The sequence below is a fragment of the Miscanthus floridulus genome, chromosome 9 (genome assembly GCF_019320115.1).
Source record: "Miscanthus floridulus cultivar M001 chromosome 9, ASM1932011v1, whole genome shotgun sequence".
Classification (NCBI taxonomy): Eukaryota; Viridiplantae; Streptophyta; class Magnoliopsida; order Poales; family Poaceae; genus Miscanthus; species Miscanthus floridulus.
The window spans coordinates 55987746-55997228 of NC_089588.1; the positions used below are offsets into that span (position 1 = coordinate 55987746).

Sequence of the window (9483 nt, forward strand, 5' to 3'; positions counted from 1 at the left end):
GGACGAGCTCGAGAGCGTCCTTCGCGCGATACTTGGCCGCCTTTGGGAAAGGTAGCCTCCTCTGCTTCCTGGCCAGGCAGCTATCACACAGCTCGCCTCCGTGCTTGATGTGGGGTAGCCCTCGGACCATCTTCTCCAGCCGACCAAGCGCGTTGAAGCTGAGATGTCCGAACTGGGCATGCCACATCCACAGTTCCTCGGAGTGCCTTGCCGCCAGGCACACCGGTTGCTCTACCTTCAGGTCGAGCAGGTACAACCGGTTCAGGGACCTCTTCACCTTGGCAAGAAGTCGCTGCTCTCGGTCCCTGATCCTAAGGACTCCGTCCTTGATTAGTACCTCGCTACCGCGCTCATCCAGGTAACCAATGCTGATGATGCTGGAACGCAGCCGCGGGATATAATATACATCCGTTAGCGCGCGGTGCTCCCCGTTCTGGCACCTGAAGATGATGGTGCCACGCCCTTGGATAGCCACCCTTGAGCCATCACCAAACTTTACCGTACCGGTAACATCGTCGTCGAGCTCAAAGAGGGATTCCTTGGAGCCCATCATGTGGTTACTGGCACCAGAGTCCAGATACCACCGCTGCTCCTGGTCGGCACCCACACATCTGAGGTGGACTTGGGCGCGTGGTTCGTCGAGGTTGATGGTCTTCAGGGTCCTCCCAGGTCCTTCCACCATCGTCGCATCTTCCCTCTCCTCGGCCTCGACGTCGTGCAGTGCACAGAACGTCGCCATCATGATAGTGGCCTCATCCTCATCATCGTCTTGCGCTAAGTGAGCCTGAGCCTTCTTCTCCTGCTTGCGGTTTGGGCACTCCCGTGCCCAATGGCCCATCTTCCCGCAACGCCGGCAGGCGTTGGGGTCGACCTGCTTCTTCTTTAAAGAAGCCTTGCCACAACGCTTGCCATCGCCACCGCGGCTGGAGGAGGCTACCTTTCCGGAGTTCCTCCGAGTAGCCCACTCCTCTTCCGTCAGCAGGAGTTTCCTGCTGTCCTTCGTTGCTGTCGCCTGCTCCAGGCGCTCGTCCACCGCCCGCAGATGGCCTGTCACATCCTCAATGGTGAGGGTGGACAAGTCTAGCATCGTCTCTATGGAGAGAGCGATCTGGATGTACTTTGCCAGCACGGAGTGGAGGTACTTGGAGACCGCCTCCTCTTCGTCGATGGTGACGCCGTGGCTCTTCAGCTTGCTGATGAGCGTCTGCAGGTGGAGGGAGAAGTCCTCCACCGTTTCACCATCCTTGAACTTGAGGTTGGCGTACTCCTGCTTCAGAAGCTAGACCATCGCCTTCTTTGCGCGGTCGAAACCGACGCGCATAACCGCAATAGCCTCCCATGCCTCCTTAGCCGAGCTCTTTGCCCCAACGGCTCCCTGTACTCCGCCGGTACAGCAGCGAGGATAGCCTCCAATGCTGACATGTCATCTTCCTCATTATTGGTGCCCTTGTCAACAGCATTCCAGAGCCGTCGGGCTTTCAGCTTGACCTTCATGGTCACCGACTACTCTCCATAGTCGGTGCGAGTCAGCGTCGGCCAACTGGTGCCGCTGACCTCCCGCACCGTACGAACAACAACCTCTGGTCGTGGCTGGGCAGCCACAGCAGTGCCACTGCTGTCGCCCATATCCGAACCGCCCATCATCGCCAGTGGTTAGTCTGGCGACGGCGCTTGTACGGCATTGATACCACTTGTTGGCCCGCAGGATCACCGGCTCAGGTGAGTGAACCACGCACCAGTCTTGCCGAGCACCCGCTAGTGTTGCCGAGCACCCACTAACCGTGCCGACCACGAACAAGCGTTGTCCGTCCCCACACTCTATGGCTGGAGCTAGAAGAAGAAGGAAGAACAGAGCATACACACACAGTACAAGACACCAGCGTTGGCCGAAGCCCTGTCTGGCAGATGACAAATCTGAACTCTCTTTACTGAGTTGCCGTGGTAGTCTATTTATACAACTCTATCCATCTCGTCCCAGTACAGCTGCCCTACTGCAACAGTGACTAGATAACATACAGGGCTAACTCTGCGCCGGCCACTGCATGTGCCTACAGTGCTGCAGGTGAGCAGTTCGGCGCCTACACCTGCACCTGCAGCGACTACAGTATCAGCAGGGGGCCTTTTCGGCGCCGCCTTCCCCTTACTGTGTTCACACAAGGTAGCAGTAGATTATCTAACATCTTCTTGTTCTCCAGCTCACTAGTAAAGAGTATTAAAAGGTTAGCTTCTGGAGTTCATAAATTGGGTTATATATTGAAAGGAACTTGAATGGATAAAATTCTGTAAACTCTAAACTGTTTTACTAAAATGGTATATCAAATCAATGTCTCTTCGTTTATCCTCACAAAGAAAGTAAACAGTGTACTCTTAGGTTAATACTCTAGCTAGCTGAGTTCCATCTTGTGTAGTGTTAGAGATGATGTAGCATAATTTGGACACGGCATTATTAGGAATCAATTTTAGATTCAGTTAGAGGAGCAGATTGTAGCAAACCAAAATGAGAAAATATTTCAATGCTTACTTCTCATGAATATAGAACCCTCAATGAGAACTCCGAATGTACAAGCATTCAGAAAATAAATTAACGTTTTAGTTCTGTTATACCAGGGTATCCATTCCAGGAATCCTGATTCTGTGTGGTCTTAGATAACCAAGGTTGCACTTGACTCTCGGAATTGTCCTGGCTAGTAGAATACCGAAGTTGCCTCTGGCTCCTGGAGAGACCCTGCTCCTGCCCCCTTGACACTTGTTGTACGTGGGTGCTACTGCTAGAAGATCCTGGGCACAAGGTAGAAGCATCTTACTCTTGGAATGCTCATGAATAGAAATAGAAGATGGAAACTGAGGCCTCTTTTGACTTTTGGTAAACGACTTACCATCAACCAGATGCTGGCCTTGGCTCCGGGAAAGAAATTGGGGTGAACTTCGATTGCTTGAATTGGCCCCAATGAGGTCATTGTTCGGGATCATATGCTGCTCCTTGCTCCTGGCGCGTCCCTGGCCAGGACGCGATAGTTGCTCTGGCAACATGCTACGACTTGAGCTGAATGACCAAGGATGCTCTTGCTGGCTCGTCAGAACCTTCTTGCCAGAATGCTGTAGTTGCTCTGGCAACATGCTACGACTTGAGCTGAATAACCAAGGACGCTCTTCCTGGCTCGTCAGAACCTTCTTGCCAGAAGACTGACGACGTTGCTGATAGTCATGGGTGCCGGAAAGCTCGCGACCTCTAGGAGCGTTGTGCTTGATTGCCTGTCCTGTTTTGGCTGCCATGATTCTCAAGTCTTCTGCTAAGCAGACTGGCTATGTCGATCCCTTGTACTTGTTGCACATAAAACGTGAGGAACGTTATACGAGAATGCATGGCTTGCTCGGTTACGGCACTGGAGCATATTCCTTTCCTGATTCCCTTGACTTTTGATACTTAAGTGCCCGGTTCATGCTGATTGGCCATCAGGGGAGACCTTGTATACATATGTATGTAGTTTTAATAGTATATGAATGAGTCCTTCGGATAAGGATGCAGAAATTTTAAACAACTGTCTACTCCCATGACCGTATGTTTGAAGGGCCTCCTACAGCCGGTTGTTGGAATTTGAACTAAACATATATGAATATACAATCCTGTGGATTCCAGACACTCCCAACGTCCACCTAATCAAAGTCCAAGCCTAGATTTGTCCTATATGTTGGTCTATACTATTCATTTTTCACATTTCGTTTTGCTGGTGAGTTGTACCTGGGCTGGAAATATAGATGGCCATAAGGCATGAGGTCCATTAGCATGGCCTTGGCCCAGTGCAGGCACGACACGGCCCGACGGACGCCTTGCCCATGTTCGGACAGGCCCAATTTGTGGTCTGTGCCTGGGCCACTCCCTTGGCATGGTGTGCCGGCCCGACCTAGCCCGATTTGGAGAAGGCCTGCCAACGTCTATCTAGTCATGTCCATCTTATATATAACGTGTCTTTGTTCTCACCAAAATCCTACTCCCTCCGCCACATATAGTAAGCGTAACCGTTTTTTTTTCCTGTGTCCACGTGTAGAGCTAGGGCGCTCGCCTCTTGGCTGCGCGTGCGCTGCTCAACGCATTCCGAACTCCTCGGACGGCTTGTGTTCCGTTCCGTTAGACTATCCGTTACTCTCACTGCGGGAGGTGAGTGTATATGTGCGAGTACTACTGAAACAACGTCGTCCTACTTGGTTGCATCTCTTCCTTGCATGCATCTCCTCCTTGGACTTCAGCTTGGTCCACGATGTCCGCTTGTTCAGCTTCGTCGTCTGCTGTGCATAAGCATTGTGTCTATTTACAGGAGCATACAGACAGTTGGCTGCATGGCGCTCCGGCTGCGAAAAAACTTTCCATACGCGGGAAGAGGAAAAATCAGTTTGGCGCGAGATAAAATTTTCAGAGAGAAAATAGCGCATCAGTTTGCTGGGGCTGCATAGTTGTTACAGACAAATATTCCTCGGCACAAGTCCAACTGTCACTCCAAGGTGCCAAAGCTGTGATAACTCAGCGCTGCTGCCGCCACTCGGCAGGCTGAAATCGTTTTCTCCATGGCGGCTCTGTTCAAAGATGAGGGCGACAACTACGGCATCAGAATCCTCACCGGTATGACGACATGGAGACTTCTATTTCCAGACGGCAACATCAAGGCGGAGATGGTGTCGCCGCCATGGAATAATTTTCTCCGGTCACTTTTTTCGTTTTATTGTGGTTAGATCTGGCAACGGTGAAGGATTAGGGAGAATAAGTTTCAGATCAGTCTTCCTCATTCTTCGGTGGCAGAAAGAAGAAGACACCAGAAAGAAAATGTTTCTCAACTCCGCCTATATGAATGTTGGCCATCGTTCATTGGTCATCTGTTCTCGTGCCTTTTGCCGAGTGTTTGCCTGTGCGGTCATCCATACTGCAAAGTGTCGTACAGGTTTGGTTTTGAGATCTGTAGCTATTCACAGCGTATCGGATTATTTAGCTCCAGCAATGCTTGGCAACAAGATCGCGTTGCTAGGATCGAGTGCCGTGGTAAAAAGAGTGCTAATCCTTAAAAATACTTTGGAAAATGCTAACAAACGTGCGCATATGTTAGCACACAATGGTGTTAGCACATGGAAGAAAGAGTGTTGAAGTTGGGCCTGAAAAAGAAGAAAAAACGAGCTCAGGACCCTTGTGCGCAATGGTCCTGAGCCGGAGTCCGAAGCTCAGGACTCTGGCAGGACTCAGTTCGAAGCTCAGGACTTGGGTCCGGACCATGTCCTCTGAGTCCGGAGCTCAGGATTCAATCCAGAGCTCAGAACTCGGTTCGGAGCAAGCGTTTTTATACTAGTTTGGAGGGCTCAGGACTCTAGGTTGGTCCGGACCGAAGCTCAGGACTCAGTCCGAAGCACATGTTGGTGCTCTCGAGCTTTTGAGTGCTCCGAACCCCGTTGAGCATTGGTCCGGACCCACCCGACCCCTTCCTTGCACCACCACCCTCGGATTATCAAAGCCATCACAAAGTCAGCAGCAGCATCCCAACCATCGACCTCACAGCAGGCGCCACGACCAGGGCCCTGCTTGGCCGCCGAGGTGAAGGCCGCCGCGGAGACGGTCGGCTTTCTTCCAGGTGGTCACCACGGGGTGCCGGCGGCCGTCATGTTGGGGATGCTGAACGCCCTGCGGACTTTCCATGAGGAACCGGCGGAGGCCAAGCGTCCCTACTACACGAGGGAAATGGGCAGCCGCGTCATATACCACAGCAACTTCGACCTGTTCCACTCGTCGGCGGCCACCTGGCGCGACACGCTCTACCTGGATATGGCGCCGACCGGCCCGGCCCCGGAGGAAATCCCGCTGGAGTGCAGGTAATCACTCGATCACTCTATCTCAGAAGTCGCAATATATGATGTATCCATCAATCGAATGGTGCAATTGCAGAGAGGTAGTTTTTTAGTACACGAAGCAGGTCCAGGTGCTGGGTGGTGCGGTGCGTTGCTGGAGCTGCTGTCCGAGGCCCTGGGCCGGGCCTCCACCTGGGATACCTGGAGCACGACGCCGGGTGCGTGGAAGGGGTCAGCGTCGTCGGCCACTACTACGCGCCGTGCCCGGAGCCGGACCTCACGCTTGGCACGACCAGGCACTCCGACCCGAGCTTCCTCACGGTGCTCCCTCCAGGTTGGCGCCGGCGGGCTGCAGGTCCTGCTCGGCGGCCGCTGGGTGCATGTTCCTTCCGTGCCCTGCGCTTTCGTCTTCAACATCGGTGACTTCCTTCAGCTCATGTCCAACGATAAATTCAAGAGCGTGGAGCATCCGGTGGTGGCCGTGGACGCCGGGGCGCCGCCGCGAGTCTTCATGGCTTGCTTCTTCAGGCCGCGTGGCGCGGCGGCGTCGACCAGGGTGTACGGACCGTGACCGATCGCTATGGACTCCGGGGGGACGAAGCCTCCGTCACCTCCACGCTACAGGAGCATCACGGCGGAGGAGTTCATTAACCATTATATGGGCAATGGCCTCGTCGGCAAATCTGCACTAAACAACTTCAGAATTTAATCTCACACAATGGCACAAGTGACAAGTGTAACCCTAAATAAGACAATGTTCGGCCGCATGGGACTCAAGAATCCCAACTTTTAAAAAAACAAAAAAAGTTGCTCTACCGCTCAATTAAGAGACGAAAGAATTTATATATAAGAAGGCTAGCTAACCAACTCACACGACACGGCTAAGGCTAGTTCAGCCGCATGGGACTCAGTAATTCCTTTTTAAACAAAGCCAGAAGCTCTGCTGCTCAATTAAGACGACAAAAGAATTTATATACAAGAAGGCTAGCTAGACAAGATACCACATAGGGCACTCGAGGGGCTAACTAACTCACACAACGCGGCTGAGCACAAACACAATATACTATCAAGGGTAATTATTGCCGAGCATGGAAGCAAAGCTGCCAACACCTCGGACTTCCTATGGCAGGCCACCCATGAGCCAACTACCAATGGCCCGAAGCAAACGGCCGCAACCGGTCATAGTTGCCAAGCTCAAATCCCCTCGAATAGTAGCTCCGATTTCCAATGACGAAGCCATGCCTAGCCCTAGCGGTTGTAGACCCCGGCCTACGATGAAGAGCGGGGGGGGGGGGGGGGGGGGGGGGGGGGGGGGGCTGCAAACCTCCACGCCTCAACCACCAGACATTGAGAAGGGAAAACCAACCGCCAAAGGAGACATCGAAGCCGCGATGATAATCCAAATACGACGCCTTCAGGAAGGGAGTGATGCCGATGGTGCCACCGTCGCACGTCCAAAGTGGACCGGGTTTTCACCCGTGGATGACAATGCTATGCTAGAGGGGAAACACGATGCCCCAATAGAGAAAGTGACACCCACTGGCGTCACCGTCGCCAAGGCCTTCGCTCAAAGAGCCCTCTAGCATGATAGACTCAGTTGCAGTATATCATCCGGCTAACAAGTTTCGGTTGCTTTGTCTTCTACTACAAACATCTGCAGGTGCTGGTTGGTAGCAAACTTAGCACAGGACATTTAGGCCCTGTTTCGCATAGCTCAGCTTCACCATTGAAGACACGAGCAACTTTCTCGGTGAAATTGAACTGTGTTTGAAAAAACTGGTTGCCAAAACAGCTTCACCAATAACTTTATGCATGGTTTAGAGAGGAAAATATGGGAGAAAGCTATGAAAAGCTACTTTTTTAGCTTCATCTCTCCGTTTCTTTGAAAGAGCGTAAAAGAGGAGCTTCACCCATGAAGCTATTTTAAAAAAGATTATTTAGAAAAAAAAACAGCGCATGAAGCTGTTGGTCAAGCCGTGAGGGCCTTAGTTTATCGAAGTCAAGTGACTGTGTACGGACTGAATTCCGTTAGAGAACCTTACACAGTACATCAGTTTACTGTTATGACACCGGAAACTCCCATTGATCTAAATTTTCAATGTTGAGGAGCAAATTTTGCCAATTCACAAAAATTGTATATAAATTCTACGTGAATCAGTTCAATTTGCAGTTGCACGGACCGAGCTCGCATGATCCGAGTTTTACCACGTTGCGTTCGGGCCGCAATAATCGAACGCTGCGGCCAGCTCCCGGACGGTTTGTACTACCTTGCCGTATTAATAGTCCGTGCGGTTACACCATGACCATGGCCATGGCAGAACCGGACGACGCGGCGGCCGGCGGGAGAGGAGACGAGACACGGGCAAATCGAGATCTTGCGTGCACCCCGGGAAAGCATCGTCGTTTTCTGCCTTCGATTCTCTGTAGGCTTTACGTACCATAGCTGGAGCCTGGAGGGCCATATAAAGATAAATGGCCCAGAAGGTGGCCAGGTGGCAGGAGCGCCATCTGTTCGATGTGGGCCTCCAAACAATGAACCCCCAAAGGACATCATTCATGGCCCTACCTAACTGTTGTCAGCTGCCCACTCGTGATCCAATCCATGTCCAAAGAACACGCTTAACGCGGCCCGTTCAAGCATGCAGCGTGACGGTAGCAGTAGATTCCATTCCAAATCCGATCGTCAGTTCCAAAATTTGCTTGGGGAGAATTTCTGGCCTTCTAGCCTCTTGCTGACTGAGGAAGAAAGGGAAGCTCTGATCAAACCTTTTACCACTGATGAGAAAAAAGGGCTTATCATGGAGATGAGGGACAATTCAGCTCCAGGTCCTAATGGACATGGAGTAAATTTCTTCAGAACATTTTGGGAAATGCTTAAAGAGGATATGGAGAAGATGTTCAGAGATTTCTGGAATGGTCATCTTGACATTAAAAGGCTGAACTATGGTGTGATTACTTTGGTCCCTAAATTGAAGGAGGCCAACACCATTAAGCAATATAGACCGATCTGCCTTCTTAATGTAGATTATAAGTGTTCCACTAAAGTCCTTATTACTAACAAACTTAGTGCCAGTGGCTAGAATGGTTCTGCATACACCGAAGCCCACCAATCACGGTCCCGAGTAACCCTGTGATGTGTTGCCTGTCATTAAACTCCAACACCTCCACAATGGCAGAAAGGGTGATGCCAATTTGATACGGCAATTGCCCCCATCATGATGACTACGCGGGAAGGATCGGATGAGTCCCCGAGTAGCCGGACACACCGGGCCAGTGTATGATCTTCCCTTCTGACGTGGCAGTGAGGACTAGGCCGAGTCGAGCGCATGTTAGAAGGACTTCTTCCTCCACCTTGATCAGAGTGGATGGGACGATAGTTGAGACTGCGGTCTGGTAGACAGAAGCGGCATTCCTGAGCCTGAGTGGGAGTCGGGCTTGACTTGGACCGTGGTAGCTCGATGGCTAAAAGCCGACTCGGAAACATAGTCGTGTCCGAGTTGGACTCAAATGTCTTGAGCTATTTCCTCGTCCGAGTAGGACTGGAAATTGAAAACTCGCTAAAATTCTTGATGAGACTCTCCAGCGTGTCTTGATGCAGAGTTGGAGAAGCTTGATCTGTCGAGTTCTCCACGAGGCAACTATGGAGCTTGCCGGAGTCGT

General features: G+C 51.7%; 1 pseudogene; it reads left to right on the forward strand.

Moving 5' to 3' along the window:
* The first annotated feature begins 4560 nt into the window (after positions 1-4560).
* LOC136479948 (1-aminocyclopropane-1-carboxylate oxidase homolog 1-like) lies at positions 4561-6532 on the forward strand (annotated as a pseudogene).
* Positions 6533-9483: the final 2951 nt, after the last annotated feature.